Here is a 20,747-nt window from a genome sequence, read left to right on the forward strand (position 1 = left end):
TGGCCTATGCCCAGGCTTAGAACCTGGCCTGGTAGATGGGGCAGTCAGCATTCCTCTGTGTGCAGTTTTGCTTCTGATTTGCCTATAACCTGTGAAAATCAACTCTCTCTACCTTTCAAGTTGAGTTCAACAGGAGAGTCCCCTCATTCCTCTTACTGTTGGTTTTTGACTCCTATCTTTTTGAGGCACTTTTTAAAGATTGGTTTGGAAGAATTGTCAGAATGGTTTCAGCTTTTGCCATTATTAAGTCATCATCTTGACTCCACCTATCTTTCAATCAGAAAATGCTTTCTGGAGGACCTCACACCTTACTTAAACCTTTCAGCAATGGAAGGATATCATTAGCCATATTTCTCCATAAGAAATTAATCTGTTGTAGGCCTGGGGGATCTTTTTTCCTAAAAGCCCAGAAGTAGGAGACAACAGAATGAAATAAGTTGAGAATTTATAAAAGCTCTAAAAACAGTATCACAACTGCCTCTGTTATACTAGAGGGCATCTCAATGATGATGCTGTGGATAGAATGCTGGTTCTTAAGTTGAGAAGACCTGAGTTTCAAAGCTAGCCTTTGAGTGATCCTTGGCAAGCCATTTAACCTCTAGCTTGTTCAATTTCCTTCATTGTAAAATGGGATTAGTAATAGCATTGACCTCCCAATATTGTTATGAAGATAAAATTAGATATTTCTTAAAGCACTATCCAAATATTAATTATTATTATTATTAAGAAAATGCTTCAGAGCATCTAGTTGTTATTACTAAGAGACCAATAAACTTTAACTGAAATTCTGGTTAGTAGAAACCATTTCTAAAATACTATTCTGAACCTTCTCAAGGACATAGTGTCATTCTACCAAGGAGTTTTCTCAAAGTTGCTGGCCTGCGGTACTTAAAATATTATTGTGCATGCCTGGTAATTGAAAATATTCTCTATCTTGGCTTAAAAACAACTTCCCTCAGCTCCTACAAAGCAAAGCAAGGGGGTAAAAACCCATAAACCAGCATGGTATGTGTATAAATCACTCTTAGAGAGGCAGTGTGAGTATTTCAGAGAATAGTGGCCTGGAAGTCTGAATAACCAGGGTTACGGTCCCAATTTTGTTTACCAAATCTTGGAACTTGGATAGGTGACTTTGTGTCTTTGGTTCTCAGCTTCCTCATCCTCAGCTATAAAATGAGGCGCTCGAACTAGATAATTTCTAATATCTCTCCAATTTTTAAGTTAGAGTATAAATGGTATATTCCTTTTTTTGTTAGACTATAAAGTGCTATGAATTCAAATAAGAATAATCCTTTCTAGTTGGAGGATTAAAAGATTAAGAAATTTGAGCATGGGGAGGAGACTTTGTAATTGCAGGGAGCAGCATGAGCAAAGCTATAGAGTTGGGAAAGTGTGGAACATATACTGAAAATGGTTAGTGTTCAAGTTTGCCCAGAGCATAGAATATGGGAGGGGAAAAGTGTGAGATAAATTTGAAGGGAGCCAGATTCTAGAACAGAGGCTGGCAATGCTCCAAAATAGTACCAAACCAGTTTAGAATGTAATTGGGAAATGTTTAACAAAATAAATAAAAAATACATTAAAAATAGATAAGATTACATTTTTAAACTAAGTCAATATGCAGCCTACAGGGATTCTTATCTGCCCCCTTTTCTATTTGAGTTTGATACTATTACTCTAAAAGACCTTGTATGCTATTATTTAGGTTGGCTTTTATTACTTATTCCAGAGATTCTTAACCTGAGTTTTAGGACTTTGTTTTTTAATATTTTGTTATATTTTAATAAAAATTGTTTGCTTTGTAATCCTATGTATTTTGCTTTGTATTTGAAAATACTAATCTGTAAAGGGGTCCATACATTTTACTAGATTGCTAAAGGGGGAATCCATGACACAAAAACAGTAGGAGCAAAGAAGTTGTTAACCACTGGAGAGCTACTAAGGCTGTGTTGGTCAACTTATGGCACACATGCCAGAGAAGACTGCTCCCCTCCCCCTCCCCCTCTCTACCTTGCCTGAGGACATTTCTTACATGACCTGCACCTCTGCTCAGCAACCCAATGGGTGAGCTTTCTCCCTCCCCTGTCTGGGATAAGGCAGGGGGCTTGTAGTTTGGGAAATCAGACTCTAAAAGAGTCAACATCACTGCACTAAGGAATAGAGAACATAATCAGAGCTAAGCAGAAGAAAGATGGAATCTGAAGTGTAGGGAGAAGAGATTAGATAGGGATTTTAAATATTCTTTCAATGGTTTATGAAGCTATTACAATAGTTCCCCTCCAATGGTATCTATGCACTTTTCTCAAAAGAGTCATCGTGAATTCAAATCTGACCTCACACTAGCTTTGTGATTCCGGACAAGTAACTTAATCCAATTTGCCTTGGTTTCTTCATAAGTAAAGTTACCTACAGTAGAAAATGTCAAACCCCTTCAAGTATCTTTGCCAAGAAAACCCAGAGTCGGGTCAAGAAAACTCCAAAACAACTAAAATGACTGAACAACAAAGACAACCACAACAGCAAGACTCAACCTCTCCAGTTCCTCTTTCCCCTTCCCCTCCGATTTCAAAATGCAAAATAATAGATTTTTAAATACAAAATTCTTCTTAGAAGAATTTTAGCACCTGCTATGGAGACTTGAAAGAAAAGCTTAGTGACTGGGAGATTTATAGCAAACAATTCACTTAACAACTTCAGCTGCATGTTCCAGGGGCATTATAATACAATGAGTAATATAACGCTGATCTAGCCATCTATGCCAGAGTTCATGTCCCTTTAGCAAGACCACAGTGGTATGGATAGACATGACATCTGTTCAAGAACAGAATCAGTTGACATTCAGGAATGAGGTCAGACAGGCTATAAATGTGCAGGGCAATATATACCAAGGATTTTTAGGAGGAGGAGGAGGCAGAGGGATTATAAGCAAAATCTTACAATATACAAAAATTCTTTAAAACTTAATTTAGTTTGTATTGGGGATTAGTTACTTAGAGACCTGAGTAATGTATTTTGAAATAGTTGAGAAACAGGGGGCCATAATTGTGCCAAATGTAGTGTTATTTGGCCTTCTCAGAGCATAGGCTTTAGTCCCATATTAAAAAAGTTGATAGTTTTATTACAGTCTCCATGGATCCACATTGGGAGACCACTTGTTTGTCCAAGAGACCTGTCTCTAAGTCTGGGCCAATTTTCTTAGTTTCTTCTCTCTGGTACCAGTATTGATCCATTAAAAATATTCTAGCACAGTAAGGGTAAAATTTTAGGAAAAGCTAAAACAAAGCCATAGAATTGTATGTGTAGACACTAGTGTCCAGAGTCTTGGTTTCTCACCATATTGACTGACAACAGAGTACAAGGTGTTTGGGCTAATATGCCCAATACAAGGATTTTTTTTTTTTTTAATCTCAGGTATAACCATAAAAGAGAACAGGTGAGGGAATCAGGATAACGCTTGGGGGGAAAAGAAACAAAGGAAATTAATTGGAAAATTAGTGTCAGTTAAAATTACCTTTTTGGGGGCTTTTAAAAAACTAAGTTTATTAATTAATTTAGAATTTTTTTCATGTTTACATAATTCATGTAAAATTACCTTCTGATGGTTCTAATCCTAATAAGGCAAAAGCTAACAAAGGTTTAAAATTCCCATGGTACTTTAATCTATTGCCATAGCATCAAGTCTATTCCCTACACTGTTAAAAGTAAATAAATATGGGGGCAGCTGCGTAGCTCAATGGATTGAGAGCTAGCCCTAGAGATGAGAGGTCCTAGGTTCAAATCTGGTCTCAGACGCTTCCCAGCTGTGTGACCCTGGGCAAGTCACTTGACCCCCATTGCCTTAAAAAAAAAAAACATAACATAAAATAAAATAAATAAATCACTCTTTTCCATTGTTCTTTGGTTTTATTTCTGAAGGGAAATAGATGAAACCACATAAAAAGGTAATATTTCTCAAAGGTGTTAAAAGACTGTGAGAGGAGTAAAAATACCCCCATGGGGAGGATAGGCAGACCTCGGGGATGGCCTTCCCCAGCCTTTAACTTGGCTTAAATGAGTTTTCCCTTTGAGTTATTATTAATTCCACCAACCATGAGCCTTTGGAGGTGGAGAAGAACAGGTCTAAGTCATGAGAGGAGGAGAGAATAATGGGAAAGGAACTCTTCCATTCTCCCAATGTAGTATGTAGAAATTAACAACCATTATTAGAATGTCACATTTTTATAGCCCATTATTACTTAAAAAGCAAACTCACTCATAACAGCCTGGTGTGGGGTAGGTAGTGAAAGTATTATCGTTCCCATTTTACAGACAAATCCAATCCGAGTGGGATGAGGCAATAAAAAGAGCTGCTGTACTCTGCCCTAGTTAGACCACACCTGGATCATTGTGTTCAGTTCTGCGCCCCACATTTTCAAAGAGACTTTGATAGTGGAGTCCTTTATGTGTTTTGCTGTATTATTTATAGGTTCCTAGGAATACTATGGATGCATTTTTTTTGCCTTTTCTGTGATATAAAGTCTATCTTGTATATATATATATGTGTATATTGTTACTTGAATGCTTATATAGGATCTGAAGGACCTCCATGTCTGTAGAGAATTAGACAGTGATATTTTGACATTTTTTCAGAATAAATTCTAGGTAGAGGCATAATAAACCAAAGAGTTTTAAATTTGTAGGTGAGGATGTCCTAGGACTGAATCCTGTCCCTGTGTAAGCCCAAAGCATGGAATGTTGGGTTATAGTTATAGGGGAAATAAGACAGATAAAGAAAGTCAGAAACGAGGTAAAACTGTAATAGGAGTGAAGAACAGAGCCGTTCGACGTTCCTTAGCTTTAGTTTCCCCCTGTCAAATTGAGGGATTTCATTTTATTGGCCTCTAAGGACATTCCATGCGCTATGATTCTTGGGTACCTTCCAGCTATACCATTCTGTGATTCATTGATTCTCAGGTCCCTTCCAACTCGGACCTTTTATGATCCATGGAGAACCAGGGCCAGAGAATGCATCTTCTCACACTAATTCCAGTGTTTTCTCCAGCCTGTCATGTTAACTCTTCCTAAATTGGGAGCTGTCCATACCATACCATTTTAGAGGGCTTTGTTTCTATTTTTTCTTCCTTTTTCTTTGGTTGGGGATTTCAAGATGGGGTTTTGTTTGTTTTTGTTGTTTTGGCAGTTTTGTTTCTTAAATCGCTCTAAAATCTAATTTTTAAAAATCAGTCTAAAATCTCATGGAAGAAAATAGGGTTGGATAGGATAAAAGAAAGCTCATGGATTCAAGCATCATTTTAACTCATTGGAACTACTACTTCTCAGTTTCTGGGGTGGGAAGTAGCTCGTGTCATCAATGAGTATTATCTCTCCAAAAAGCCTTTGCAGCCCAAAAGAGGAATTTTATTTCCCATGATCCTTTCATGCATAGTTGAGTGTTAAAGCTAGGCCCTCATAGTCAGAAGAAACATAATATTGACTTACATTTATATAGTGAATTTGTTTACAAACCACTCCCCTCACAATAAACCAAGTTAAATAGATGGAGCAAGGATTATTATCCCTGTCTTACAAATGAGGAAATGGAGGCTTATCCAGTAAAATGACTTGTCCATTGTTTACAGTATCATCGCTTAGAGCAGGAAGGGATAGACTGACTTCTCCTTTTGACAATGAAGCCTGAAGATGTTAGGTGACTTACTTGAGTCTTCACAGGTAAACAAAATTAGGACCTCCATCTTGGACAACGATAGAGTTAGAGCTAGCCATTAGGGAATTCAAAGGGCATCTACTCCAAGCTTCTTGTTGTACAGATAAAGAGAGTGAGGTGTCTAGATAGAGATTTAAGTGACTTACCAAGGATTACGTGGATGGTAATGATCTGACATCCAGATCTGGTATATTTTTTACTTAGAAATACAGGAACTCATCCCACAGCTTCTAAGTATTAGAGCTAGAGCACAAAGTCAAATCTCCCAAGCTTGGCCCCAGAGAAGAAGTAAGGAAATATATATGTGTATATACACACATATACATATAATTATAATTTTATATATTATTTTTAATATATGATATTATAATTTTGTATGTACATATAAAATATACCTCCTTCCTTGCTTTGCAGGGGTCATGGACTGCAGACATAGAACATTGCATTTGCTTTTGCTAAACTATTTTTTATTTGTTTTCTATAAACAAATTAAAAGGGATGGATGACTTCGTGGGTGGAAGACATATTTGAGAATAAAAATAAAAGATAGAGAAGTAGTGTGATATGATGAATAGGGAAGTGGAATTAGAGTGAGGATATCCTAGGTTCAGATCTTGTCACTGACACAGTGATACTGGACAAGTTATTTAACTTCTGAGCCTCAGTTTTCTTTATCTGTGAGGAAGCTGGACGCAGTGGTCTTCTTAAGATCCCTTCTGGCTTTAAATTTATGATCCTAAGATATAAAAATTTTTTTAATATTAAAAATTTTCCAAATTAAAGCCAGGTCTCTGGATTCCAATTATTCTCTTTCCACCAAACCTTGCTGTCTCTCAGAATGTTAGAAGCAAGCCAGAGAGTGGCCTCTCGCCATCATTTCCTTCTAGGGCCCCTTGGGTCATGGCCCCAGCGTGAGTCCTTCCTCTTTGGATAAGACATACTGCATAACCTTGCCCAGGCTAACCATATGGCATGTATAATGATTATTTTATATTGTTGTTATCGCTCTCTAGTCACCCAGTAAACCCACCACAGTCTCCACAAACTATACATAACAGGGCCAGGTTCTGCCAGAAAATGGGTTTTTGACACCTTTACAATGTGATAGTTGCAGAGGAAGAAAGGACCCATTGGATTTATGGAAGCTATATAAAGTTTACAAAGTCTCACCAATCCCTCGTTGGGAAAGCTGTCCTCCGCTGGGAGGCTGCTCAGACAGGGTGAGGCTTGGCAGACTCTGAGGAGGAGGAAAGAAGGAGGTGCCCTTCTCGGGGCTGGCGCCCTGAGAGATTGCAGAATGAATGCCTGGCCATGCCTGCATTCTTTCCTGCCCTGTGGCGATTGCTGATGTCAGGAAGCCCGATGGTGCCTTGGGCGCCTTGTCCCTCCTGTACTGTTTGGCTCCTGGCAAATCTGTTTCATTTTTAGAGCCTCATTCACCGACTGGCCTTGGCTGGGATGGGAAGCAGAGGCACCCAGAACTGAGCTGATAGGAATTCTGTAATTGACTGTTTATAAAGGTTGGTAGCTCACTTAGGATCAGAGCTAGAATAGAGGGCCTTTAGAAAATAGCATTCCAACTCCCTCACTTTCCAGAAGAAAAAAGTGAAGCTCTTACAAGTTAGATGACTTGCCCCAAGGTTGCACAGGTACATAATAACTACCAGAGTTGGGATTCAAACTCACATCTTCTGACCCCAAATAAAGTACTCTTTCCTATTTACTTTATTTGCTAATTCCAGAAGTATGTATTGGCAGAAAGTGCATGCATGAGGAAGGCTCGACAATGGAACTGGAATCCTGTAATCATTTTCCAGCAAGCTCTTATAACTTTGGGTGTCGTATTCCTTTGCTTACTACCTTCGGTCTCTCAGTGTTGGCTCTAATGGAGAAGAGAGTCTAAACTCTAGCCAAGTTGCTGATCTCCCTTCCTGAACCAGTCTGGCTCTAATCTGCCTTTGTAGCCTTATCTGATGCTATTTCTAGTTCCCCAGATATATGTCTCTATATTTTTCCTCTTTAAGACATCCCTAGGAGAGTCCATCCATTCTGAGGGCTTCAAGAATTACCTCTAAGACAATGACTGACTTGTAATGTTTCCAATCCTTTTTCTTATCCTCTTTCCTGAATTCCTCTCTTAAAAACTTCTGTTAGAGCACTCTAATTTCCTGTTCTGCTGGCACTTCAAATTCAGTGGGACTAAAACCCAGTTTCTTAGCTTCTATACTCTCTCATCTCCTGCACATAAAGAATAGTCCTTTTCTGTTTCTTCGACCTAAACTTTTGGAGGCCTCTTTGGTTGATCCTTCTCCTTCATCCTCCACTTCTCATCAGTCACCAAATTCTAATCTTCCTTCCCACCCTACGCCAATAGCTATTACCCATTACTGTCCTCATGCATGCACTTTCTGCCTATACATACTTCTGAAATTAGCAAATAAAGAAGAAAGGGTACTGTATTTGGGGTCAGAATAAGTGAGTTTGAATCTCAACTCTGGTACCTACCCTCTTGTCTAAAATATTACTATAGCCTACTGTGGCAAGAGAATTTTTTTAACCCTTTTTATCTTAGAATTGATATTAAGTATTGGTTCTAAGGCAGAAGAATAGTAAAGGATTAAATTGAGATTAAATGACTTTCTTAGTGTCTGAGGCCAGGTTTGAACCCAGGACCTCCCAACTCCAGGCCTGGATCTCTATCCACTGAGCCACCTAGCTTCTCCATGGCAAGATAATTTGTCTTTGGTGTTTAATTAGAAAATTTTAAAGAATTTATAGTTTCTTATGAAATATGTTCTCCACAAACTAGTTTTCCATTCTGACATATTCATCTGTTGTAGAGCAAAGCAGTAACTGTCGAATATGAAGTTCTGAATTTGAATTTTATTTCCACCACTAGGTGATCTTTGGGAAAGTAATTTTTGTTTCTTCCTCCTCAGTTATCAAATTAGAAGATCAGATTAGGTCATCTCTAAAGTTCCATCAAGTGATCTCCAAGGACTGAAAGGACTGGAAATTAAGAATACTTTGAAGGTGGGCAGCTAGGTTACTCAGTAAATAGAAAGTCAGATCTAGAGAGGGGAAGTCCTGGGTTCAAATTTGTCCTTAGACTCTTCCTAGCTATATGCCCCTGGGCAAGTCACCTAACCCCCATTGCCCAGCCCTTACTGCTCTTCTGCCTTGGAACCAATACTCAGTATTGATTCCAAAATGGAAGGTAAGAAGTACCAAACACATTTTTTTTTTGCATCAATTGATATATCTACTTCTTTTAGTGTATTAAATCTCATATGACCAGTTCCATCTTTTCTCCTACAGCTCCCCAACAACTAACCAGTACCAGCCAGCTATTTTTCTAAAGTCCCAGGGGCATGAGATGCCCATTCCATGTATATCTCTTATCTGTGTGGTATATTTCCCCTTGTTTGGATTATTCTTCCACCTTCTATCTCTTTTAAGGCTGATTTCAGCTTCCATATTCACTAAAGGATTTCTTTTTAATTATTTCAGCCCTTATTAATAAGTATTTAATAACTAATACAATAATGTTAACCATAAAAATTAGTAAAAATGTTCAAACTTCAACTTTTATAAACACTTATATAGTGCTATGAGTCTTACAGCTTACTTCTTCCCCAGGGCTGTTTTAAGGATGAAGTGAGATTTGTAAAGTACTCTGCAAATCTTAAAGTACAATATAAATGGTATTATTATTATCTTTATTATTATTAATATCAATATTATTACAATAATATTAATAATAATATTATTATATTTATAATAATTATTATCATTATTGTTGTATTGCTCACCATCAGTTTGTGTGGGTCATTGAACTATTTATTATCATTTTGTGGTTGGCAGAAAACATTTCTCTAAAGTGGCCCTCTCTGGTAGGTTATATAGGTGTTTGTATGAAAAAACTGAGTCCCAGAGGGAAAAAAGCAATGTAACTGGGGACCCAGAGATAGTTAAGTCAAATTTAGCACTTGAACTCAAGTTCTGTTATTCCAGGTCAATAATTCCAAATATGATTTTCACTCAGGAACATAAATATTTACAGATAATTTGGCCTTTTCAAATTTTGACTCATATTTAAGCTTTTCCATCTATTCTTACATTATAGAGTCTTATAACAGGAGCTAGTTACCTGTGATTCTTTGAGCTAGTCCAAATTCCTCATTTTAAAGGAAGAAAACAGGCCCAGAGAGGTTCATTTACCCAAAGTTTTCCAGCCAGGGAATGGTAGAACTTGGACTAGAAAATCCAGGGCAATTGACTGTAGTGTAGTTCAACGCTTTTTCTACCACAGATTTCTTTCTTTCAGTGATGGTGAACCTTTTAGAGACCACATATCGTACCCTGCCCCCCCCCCCCCTTTACCCCAAGCAAGGGAGGAAGAAAGAGAGGGGAATGGCTTTGGCCTGAGAGCTCCACTCAGGGGAAGGGAGTAAGAACAGGGGGGAAAGGGAGAAGGAGTGGTAGAGAGGGGAAAGGGAGTACTTCCACTGGAGTCCCTCTGCCTTTCTAGTAACTCCCCGGGGACAGCATGTGTGTCCACAGAAAAGTGCCATCTTTGGCACACATGCCATAGATTTGCCATCATGGCTCTCTTTCCTCTCAATTCTTGCCTTTGTCTTATCCCTTCCTTCTCGTATTTTACCTTATACTATTATTTGTATTCTTGACTTTTCTGCCTTGCTAGATAAAGTTCTTTGAAGTTAGGGATTATTGTATTTGTTTTTTTTCCATTTCAGTATATTCTTCAGTACCCAGCGAAAGGACACATGCATAAAACAATACATAAATGATTTTTCAATCTCATTAAATTCAGTTAAATGCAGATTTATCATAAAAATGTTTTTGTAATGTGTTTCTTGAGTGAATCTGTGAGACCAGAAAATAGTTTCTCAATTAAAAGACATCTTTTTTTCCTCCTACATTTATACCTTGCCTGAAGCAAGACACTCTGCTATTGTGGACCTCACTTTCCTCTCTTATGAGCTTTCTAAGAGTCCTTTTAGCTCAAAATCCTATGAATCTCTCTTCCCTTTCTTTACCTCTCTTTCTTTCTCCATCCCACTGTGGTTCTCTGCCCTATCCCTACTACTTAACAAAGCAAAGAAATAACTGGAATTGGTTATTTAAACTATTCTGAGGTACTGATAATAATATAGCATTGCATACAGTAGTTCCCACCTATTCTTCTTAAATGGAATAAATATGAGGGAACATAGTTGCATATGTAATACCATTTACTAACTTCTTAAATAGATCACAAAATAAAATATTACAATTTGATTTATGGAGCTACTTATTTCACAATTAGAGAGGGGAGGAGAAAAAGCCTCCCTTAAAAAAAATACTGTAACCTTTATTTCCCAAGGGATAAATTGGCTCTTATTTTCTTAATACTTAAGAATCATGCAGTGGTTTTCAGTACATATAATATGTTCTCTTTGTATGTTGAAATCCAAAACTGGGTAACTCAATAGTTTTCTGGTTAGAGCATTTCAAGCAAAGTAATGAAACCCATAACTGAAGCTTAAGAAGTTACCATTTTCAGCTCCACTGGGCGCCTTCTCCATTATCCAGTAGAGTTGATCTTTGAAAACTTTTCCATTAGGAACCTCCACCTGACACAGTCATTCCAGTAGTTAGTATCTGCAGGACTCAGCTGATCAAGTGAAAAAAAAAAAGCATCTGAGTGATCCCTTGGTGTTGCATAGAGGCAGAGCAAAGGTAATAATACATAGGCAGTTAGCTAGGATAATTCCATACATGGGATCAGTGAAGGAGATGATAGACAGTGAGGGTCACTTTAAAAAACAAATGCAAATGTTTTAATGCCAGAATATTATACTTTTCATGGCATATGGGTGATATAGTAGATAAGAGGGCTAGACCTGGAATTAGGAAAATCCAAATTCAAGTCCTAATTCAGAATTGTTCAATTGTTTTTCAGGTATGTCAGACTCTATGTGAAACCATAAAATACTGGAATGGTTTGGCATTTCCTCCTCCAACTCATTTTACAGATGAGGAAACTGAGGCAAACAGAGTTAAGTGATTTGCTCAGTAACACAGCTAGTAAGTGTCTGAGACTGGATTTGAACTTGGGAAGATAATGCCAGTCCCAGCACTCTAGTCACTATACCACTTACCTTGGGTACTTAGTCATGGTAGCTGCGTGTTCTAGAACAAGTCATATAACCCCCTTTGGCCTCTTTCATCATCTGAAAAAATATCAGTGGTAGAATCACAAGGACCCAAGGTCAAATCCAGGCTCAGACTCTTCCTAGCTGTATAACCCTGGGAGGGTAGTCACTTAAATACTGTTTGCCTCCATTTCCTCACCTGTAAAATGGAGATAATAACAGCACCCACCTTGAATGGCTATTTTTAAAGAAATTTTATTTAGAATATTTTTCCACGGTTACATGATTCATGATCCTCCCTCCCGCCACTCACGTGCTTTCACCTTCCCCCTCCCAAAGCTGGCAAGCAGTTCTACTGGGTTATACATGCATCATTGTTCAGAACATATTTCTATGTTATTCATATTTGCAGTAGAGTGATTCTTTAACATAAAAATTAATCACATCCCTATCACACTACGTAGTCGATCATATATTTTTTCTAATGCATTTCTAGTTCCACAGTTCTTTCTTTGGATGTGGATAGTGTTCTTTTAAATTCCTCTGGATTGTCCTGGGTCATTGCATTGCTACTGATAGAAAAGTCCATTACATTCGGTTGTGCCACAATATGTCAGTCTCTGTGTACATTGTTCTCCTGGTTCTACTCCTTTCATTCTACATCACTTCCTGGAGGTTGTTCCAGTCCCCATGGAATTTCTCCACTTTATTATTCCTTTGAGCACAATAGAATTCCATCACCAACATATACCACAATTTGTTCAGCCATTCCCCAATTGAAGGACATCCCCTCATTTTCCAGTTTTTTGCCACCACAAAGAGCTCAGCTATGAATATTTTTATGCAAATCTTTTTCCTTATTAATTCTTTGGGGTGCAAACCAGCAGTGCTATGGCTGGGTCAAAGGATAGGCATTCATTGAAAGCCTTTTGGACATAGTTCCAAATTGCCCTCCAGAATTGTTGGAACAATTCACAACTCCACCAGCAGTGTATTAGTTTGCAGGGCTGTTTTGAGAATCAAATGAGAGACTCTTTATAAAAAAGGGCTTAGCACAAGACTTGGCACCGTGTAGGGGTTATATAAATGCACATCTTCAAATGCCTAAATGAATTGTGGATAAGCTTTAACTGATAGCCTGGAATATGAACCCTGGTCATTTGACACCCAACCAGTACTATTCCCCACTCTGCTACATTGAGTGACTAACGTTTAATTTTTCAAGATTTCACATAGGAGTTTAATAAAATCAGAAGACTTTTCTGCAAATGCACTAAAGTGCCCTAGAAATGTTAGAAAGGACGGTATGTTCACATTGCCTGAGATGTGAAACAAAACAACTACCAGCAAGGAATGAGCATTTATTGAAAGCCAGCCCACAGACTCAAGTCCTAGCTTGGGTTTTTTTTCCCCTTTTTCATTAGTTAATGAATGTATTAACATGCCTCACCACAGCTGGTGAGAAGGCAGCCCCTCTGTTTTCACTGCAATCTTCTCTCTCCTTTTCTCAGAAAGGAAGAAAGAACTTTTCCCCCTCCATGAGACTAAAATTCAGCTGGGTTCAACATCATTTATTAAAGTATTAAGGGAGAAAGCAAAAGAAAGTACAAAAGTTTAATTAAGATAATTCTATCTATATGGATTTAGAAAGATTGAGTTAATCTTGTCTGACCTTGTCTCACTGGGATTAAAAGAAGGGGAGAAGTATTCTGCCATTTGTTCTGGCAGAACTGGGGAAATCCAAGGTCCCCGGAGGACAGGGAAAAGACATGGAGGAGGTTCCTTTACCAGGGATTCATAGGCAGAAGAGAGAGAGGCTTGGGAGGTGATTTCAAGGACATTTTGGCCACCCAACACAAGTTCTCAGTCCTCAAGTTCCCAGAGAGCTCACTGCACAGGCTTGCACATGAGACTTCCCTAGGACCATAGCTATGACCACCCAAGGCAGAAAAGGGTTCCATAACTTGGGATCTATACATTGGAAAGGACCTTAGGGATGGCCTAATTCAATATTCTCATTTTATAGATCAAGAAACTGAGACCTAAGGGAAGTTCAGTGGCTTGCCCAAAGTTACACAGAGAGTAAGAAAACCAGGTCTTCTGACTCTGTTTAATGATCATTCCATTTCACCCCAATATCTCAAACACCTACCAAAGGTACTATGTTATATTAAGGCTTCTCTTTTTCTCATCCAACAGAATATAGAGAATGTTCAAGGAATGACAACAAATTCTTCTAATTTGAATTATGATATAGATCAGGAAGGATATGCAGCTAGAAGTCAGCCACCCTGAACTCTCCCTTTAACTTAGTATGTAACCACAGAGGCAAATAATTTTCCCTCTTTAGAACATCAGTTTCCCCTTCTGAAAATGATGGTGGCCTGCTAAAATGGATCTCCGAGGTACCATCCAGTTACCATTTGAGAACAGGGCTGTGTGTAATTGTACTTTTTTTAGGTTTTCAGAAGAGAGATGCAGTTCATACTCAGAGGGATCTGACCCAGTTATAATTCATGGATATTAAAACCAAGGATTCAGCAAGGATACGTGCTCATCTGTGACATGGGCACCTTGAATTCTGTCTCAGCATGGACTTACACTGTTTGATGAAGGGAGTTCATGTTTAATTTTTTTTACAAATGTGGTACACATCCAGGGTAAGGGAAACCCAGGTGCCTTTGGATATGCCAATTGTATATGAATGAGATTTGGATGCACATAGAATATTGCATAATTTCTTCAGTGCCTAGAAATTATATTTATGAATTCATCAGCCACCCTAGCAATTCTTGTCTACATGTTCCCCTTCTACATTGTTGACAAAATGCTTTTTCTGACCAGACTACCCCAGATGATCAGGCGAGGAGACTCCTTTGTATTTATTTTCCCCACTGAAATGTCCTAAAGCAAAAAATAAGCAAGTTCTAAACAAAAAATCTTTTTTTCTTTAAAAAAAAATTAATGAAATTCTTTCCCTCTGCTCCTACCACTAACCTACCTGACTTCCTTTAACTTCCAGTTAAAATCCCACTTTATACAGAAAGCCTTCCCCAACCTTTCTGAATTCTAGTGCTTTCCTCCTTTTAATTATTTCCTTTTTTAAATTTTATATACAGCTTGCCTCCTATATGTTTGTTTGCATGTTGTCTTCCTTGTAGATTTTAAGTTTACTGAGGGTAAGGGCTATGTTTTGACTTTTTTGTTTTTTGAATCCCCAGTGCTTAGCACGGTACCTTATATCTAGTAGGCACTTAGGAAATGTTTGTTGAACAATTCACATTATTATCCACAATTCACAAATTATCCACATTAAAAAAAATCACATTCTGCACTGAGTCCTTTACCCTTCTATCAGGAGCAGTAGCATATTTCATCACTTTTGAGTCCTCTGGAATTGTGATTGGATATTATACTGATCTGTAAGTCTTTCAAAGTTGTTCATCTTTATGATATTGCTATCATTGTATAAATTATTCTCCAAGTTCTGATCACTTTATTCTGCATCATTTCATACAGATTTCCTATTTCTCTGAAATCAGTCCCTTCATCATTCTTTTAAACACAGTAGTATTCCTTCATATTTATATGCCATAAGCTATTTTCCAATTGATGGGGAATCAATGCCAGTGAAAGTCCATATAAGTCCAGTTTCTAATTCTTTGCTGCTGCAAAAAGAACTTCTATAAATAGTGTACATCTGAAGTTGTAGTTTCTTTTCTTTATGACTATCTCCCTTAATTTGCCCTCCTTATTCTCAAACTCCCTCTTCCTTCTATCCTTTCCCTTGTGTTTATTTTTTCTCTTTTTTGTGTTACTTTTTCAATTACACGTAGAAATAATTTTTAACTTTTGTTATCTGGCGTTTTGTAATTTAGATTCTTTATGAATTTTCTCCCTTCTTTTCACCCCCTTGCCCCAAGGAAGTAAATAGTCTGATATAGGTTTATACCAATGCTGTCATATTCTCTATGCTGTGAAAAAAGACATATTTCACATACAAAAAAATTCATGAAGGAAATAAAGTGAAAATGGGATGCTTTAATCTATAGTCAGATTCCAGTAGTTCCTTCTTTGGCTGTGGATAGCATTTTTCATCATGAGTCTCTCTGGGTTCTCTTGGAACCTCACATTGCTGATAATAGTTTAGACTTTCACAGCTGATTATCATACAATATTTCTATTACGGTATACAGCGTTCATCATTTCACTTTGCATCAGTTCATATAAATCCAAGCTTTTCTGAATTCACACTCATCCTTTCTTATGGCACAATACCAGTAGTGGTATTGCTATGTCAAAGGGTATGTATAGTTTGATAGACCTTTGGGCATGGTTCCAGATTGCTCTCTAGAATGGTTCTCAGGTTGCAGTTCTACCAACTATGTATTGGTGTCCTAATTCTTCCATATTCCCTCCAACATTTATCATTTTTTTTCTTTCTTATGGCACAATACCAGTAGTGGTATTGCTATGTCAAAGGGTATGTACAGTTTGATAGACCTTTGGGCATGGTTCCAGATTGCTCTCTAGAATGGTTCTCAGGTTGCAGTTCTACCAACTATGTATTGGTGTCCTAATTTTTCCATATTCCCTCCAACATTTATCATTTTTTTTCTTTCTTATGGCACAATACCAGTAGTGGTATTGCTATGTCAAAGGGTATGTACAGTTTGATAGACCTTTGGGCATGGTTCCATATTGCTCTCTAGAATGGTTCTCAGGTTGCAGTTCTACCAACTATGTATTGGTGTCCTAATTTTTCCATATTCCCTCCAACATTTATCATTTTTCTTCTTGGCCATATTAGCCAATCTGATAGATTGTTTTAATGTGCATTCTCTAATCAGTAGTGATTTAGAGAATTTTTTTCATATGACTATAGGTAGCTTTAATTTTTCATCTGAGAATTGCCTATTCATGGGCTTTGACCATTTATCAATTGAGGAATGCCTTGTATTCTTATAAACTTGACTCAGTTCTCTATATATTTGAGAAATGAGGTGTTTGTCAAGAGACATTTTCAATAAAAATTTATTTCTCTATACCTGTGGGTATTTTCTCCATTTTGAACAGTTCAGATGAAAATGGCTTTCACATGTCAGTTTCTCCCCATCCTCCTCCTTCCTTGTTTATATGGCCTCCTGGCACAGCCTTATCATTTGAAATTATTTTCTCTATCTTTTCCCTACTTACTCCTAAGTTGATATGTTCCTAAGATCTTCTCCCCATAGTAGAATGTAAATAGTTTATCCTTGTTCATTTCCTTAATATTGTTCACTCGTGTTTATCTTTTTTATGCAGTCAAGAAAAACTGGGTAAATTATTCTTGTTTATAAGCCTGTACCTTTATTTCTAATTGCTTACAATATATTTTCTTTGGTTTAGAAACTCTCAGTTTTGACTATAATATTCCTTAATGTTCTCATTTGATGCTTTTTTATTGTGAATTGGATTCTCTCTATTTTTACTTTGCCCTTTGATGTTAAGAAATCTGGGCAGTTTTCTTTTATGATTTGTTGAAATATGATGCCTACCTCTTCTGGTCATGCTTTTAGGTAGTCATGATTCTTAAATTACCTCTCCTCTAGCTGTTTTCTAGGTCAGTTATTTTTGCTATGAGATACATTACTTTTTTGTATTTTTTTTCAGTTTTTGGCTTAAAATATTTCCCTTGTCTCATGGGGTCATTACCTTCTCTTTAGTAGATTCTAATTTTTTTTTGCAATTTTTTTTTGGTGCCAAATAGAAATATAATCTAGACCGGTGTTTCTCAACCTTTCTAATGCCGTGACCCCGCAATACAGTTCCTCATGTTGCAGTGACCCCAAACCAAAAAATTATTTTGGTGGCTACTTCAAAACTGTAATTTTGCTACAGTTATGATTCGGAATGTAAATACTTGATATGCATTATGTATTCTCATTGCTACAAATTGAGAGGTTGAGAACTGCTGCTCTAGACAATTATATAGATTCAGAACTGGTTAAGTGACTAGTCCCAAAAAATGGTCATTAATGATTTCATGCCATCTTAAAAAAGATATCACTGCTACCCAAAAAAGACTATCCCTGGCCATCAGAGCTGAGTCTTATGACAGTTTAGCATTTTTTGTTAATGGCCCTGGTAAAGGAAGAGATGGCATATTGATCAAATATGCAAATGACATGAAGCTGAGTTTATTCTACTGGATGAATCAGGATTCGTGAAGATCCTGACAGGCTGCAGAATTGAACCAAATCATATAAGATTAAATTTAATGTGAACAAATGTCAGGTTTCATACTTCAGTTCAAAAAATCAATTTTACAACCACACTATGAGAATACAACACCTATTCCTATTTAAAAAACACTAAAAAGCCTAGGAATCAGTGGAATATTTCTTTTAAATGATCTGTCTAAAAACAAATAGCAAGCATTATCTAAAATGGGAATAAACTTAAAACATTCCCAGTAAGATTATGGGTGAAGCAAGGATGTCCATTATTGCTACTGTCTTCAGTACTGTATTGGAAATGCTAGCTATTGCAATAAGACAAGAAAATTTTTTGGAAAGATATAAATAGGCAATGAGGAAAAAACCCAACTATTACTCTTTGTAGACAAGATTATGTATACTTAAAGAATCCTAGACAATCAACTGAAAAAAGTAGTTGAAACAATAATGTCAGCAAAGTTGCAGGCTATAAAATAAATATATATAAATCATTAGTATTTCTATATACTACCAGCAAAACCCAGCAGGAAGAAATAGAAAGAGAAATTCCACTTAAACTGCAGACAGTATAAAATACTTGGGTGTCTACCTGCCAAGACAAACCCAGGACTCTAAGAACACAATTAGAAATGTAATATGGGGGAAGTCTGGCTAGACAGCTGTTTGGAAAAGGTCAAGGTGTTTTAATAGACACTCTGCACAATTATGAGTTCTCAGCAGGATATGGCAGCCAGGAAAGCTAATGAGATCTTAGCCAGCCTGCTTTAAGGGAATGTCCAAGGCAGAGGAAGTAAGAGACTTGGTCAGACAACATCTGAAATATTTTGTTTTGGTTCTGGGCATCACATTTTGGGAAACACGTTGATAAGCTGATAAATGTGGAGGGAAAAGATAGTGAGAAAGATCAGAAACCTCAAATTCTCACTATCTGAGAATTGCTTAAAGGAACTGGGAATTGTTGAGCTTGGGGGAAAGTGGATGGAGTTAGGATACCTCTCTTGAAGTATTTGAAAGGTTCTCCCAGGGGACAAATGAGTGAATGAAGAGTATTCTGTGTGCCTACTGTTTTATGGGTGGGAGATACAGATAGAAAAAGGAGACAGCTCCTGGCCTCAAGGAACTTGAACTTTCATCCCAATGGGGATGGGATATTAGGACAAGGAGGGAAAAAAAGATAAGACTAGGACAAAAATGACCAGGGGGTCATTTTCAGATGAAAGAAAGCGAGATCACAGGCAGCACAGTGGTGAGTGGCTTAGTCACTCCCAGGCACGGTCTGTGGAAATTCATTTGACAAGAAAAGCAGCATCAGGCTCAGAAGGGTAGGAAAAAGGAGGAGGAATTTCGAGTGGAACATGGAGCAGTGAAAGAAAATTCCTGAGACCAATGTAGGCCTCCTGGTCTCTGAGGACTTTTGAAACAGTTAAATTAGTTTCTCTACTAAAAGTATTATATTTTTAGAGGTTTATTAAAGATTATTAGAATTAAGAAATAAAGAAATACAAAATAAGAAAAGCATGTGTAACCTACTCACTACATTTTACCTGCCTGGTAGAGAGACGAGTGTGCCTCCAAGTGGAAGCAGAGAGCGCAGTAGGCGGTACAGTCAGTTTAAATACCCATTTTGTTCTCGGCTCAGGTGGGGATTTCTGTGAGATTATAGGGAATTCTGGGAACTGCTAAGGACTTCTGGGGATTGAAGTCTGGGGTTCAAATCTCCATTTTTACACTTTTCCAATTCAGAGATTCTGCCTAAATCCCTTATATTAAGGTAATTCGTCAAGATTCGTGACATCAGAAGTTACTTCCTTGTCTATTGTGAGCTATTTCCTCTCTTCCTTTCCTGACTTGGTCCATCAGGCTACAAACCTCCACTATGGCCATATTGCCCTCATCCCTCATTAATAACTGATGTATTATCAATCAAAAGGAGAGAGAGATAAATGAGGACAGACGCTATCAGGAAAACCTCTTGAAAGATGAGTTGAAGTTGGATAGTGATATGGGAGAGGCAGAATAGAAAGAGGGAATATAAGGGAAAAGGAATAAAAGGGAAAAAAAACCAGATGGGTGATATTGTAGATAAAGTGCTAGGACTGTAGTCAGGAAAGCCTGAGTTCAAATGTAGCCTCAGACACGTACTAGCTGTATAATCCTGGGCAAGTCACTTAACCTCTGTCTGTTCACATTTACTTAGTTGTAAAATGGGAATAATAATAGCACCTGCCTACTGGAGTTGTGAAGATCATGTGAAATATTTGTAAAATGCTGGCTGTAGTAAGAGAAAACATATTCCTGATATTCTAAGTTAGAACTGTGACTAAATTTTTCCATAGAAATATCATAGTGATTACTATCTTCAATATTATTAGTATGTTAGTTGAATGGGATGACCTCTGAGGAACTTTTCAACACACTAAGATTTTTTGATTAACCCCGTCTCCATTAGTAATGAACTGTATAACTTTGGGCCATTAATTAAAGATTAAAGGTCATATTATTGAGAAAAAATAGAAGAAAGTCAGGCCAGATGCTTTTCATAGCTTCATTTAAGGAATGAATTCTTAACAAGGAAATAGGAGACTACAAAGGATGAGACAGATAATTTTATTGAAAAGCTTTTTTGTGGAAAAAAATTAATGTACTAAGATAAGAAGGGAATTGGTG

The 20,747-nt window shown here is 37.4% G+C and overlaps 1 protein-coding gene across 6 annotated transcripts in view; it reads left to right on the top strand.

Moving 5' to 3' along the window:
- CLMN (calmin) overlaps positions 1-20,747 on the top strand; it is a 171,471-nt gene that overhangs the window by 83,935 nt on the left and 66,789 nt on the right. Inside the window, exon 2 of one of the 6 annotated variants that reach the window (XM_056811313.1) lies at positions 8,644-8,737. The exons of the other annotated variants lie outside the window; for them this stretch is intronic. The gene's annotated coding sequence lies outside the window, so the exon portion shown is untranslated. The remainder of the gene's footprint in view (positions 1-8,643; positions 8,738-20,747) is intronic. 6 annotated transcript variants of the gene reach the window in all.

The sequence above is a fragment of the Monodelphis domestica genome, chromosome 1 (genome assembly GCF_027887165.1).
Source record: "Monodelphis domestica isolate mMonDom1 chromosome 1, mMonDom1.pri, whole genome shotgun sequence".
In the NCBI taxonomy this organism is placed as follows: Eukaryota; Metazoa; Chordata; class Mammalia; order Didelphimorphia; family Didelphidae; genus Monodelphis; species Monodelphis domestica.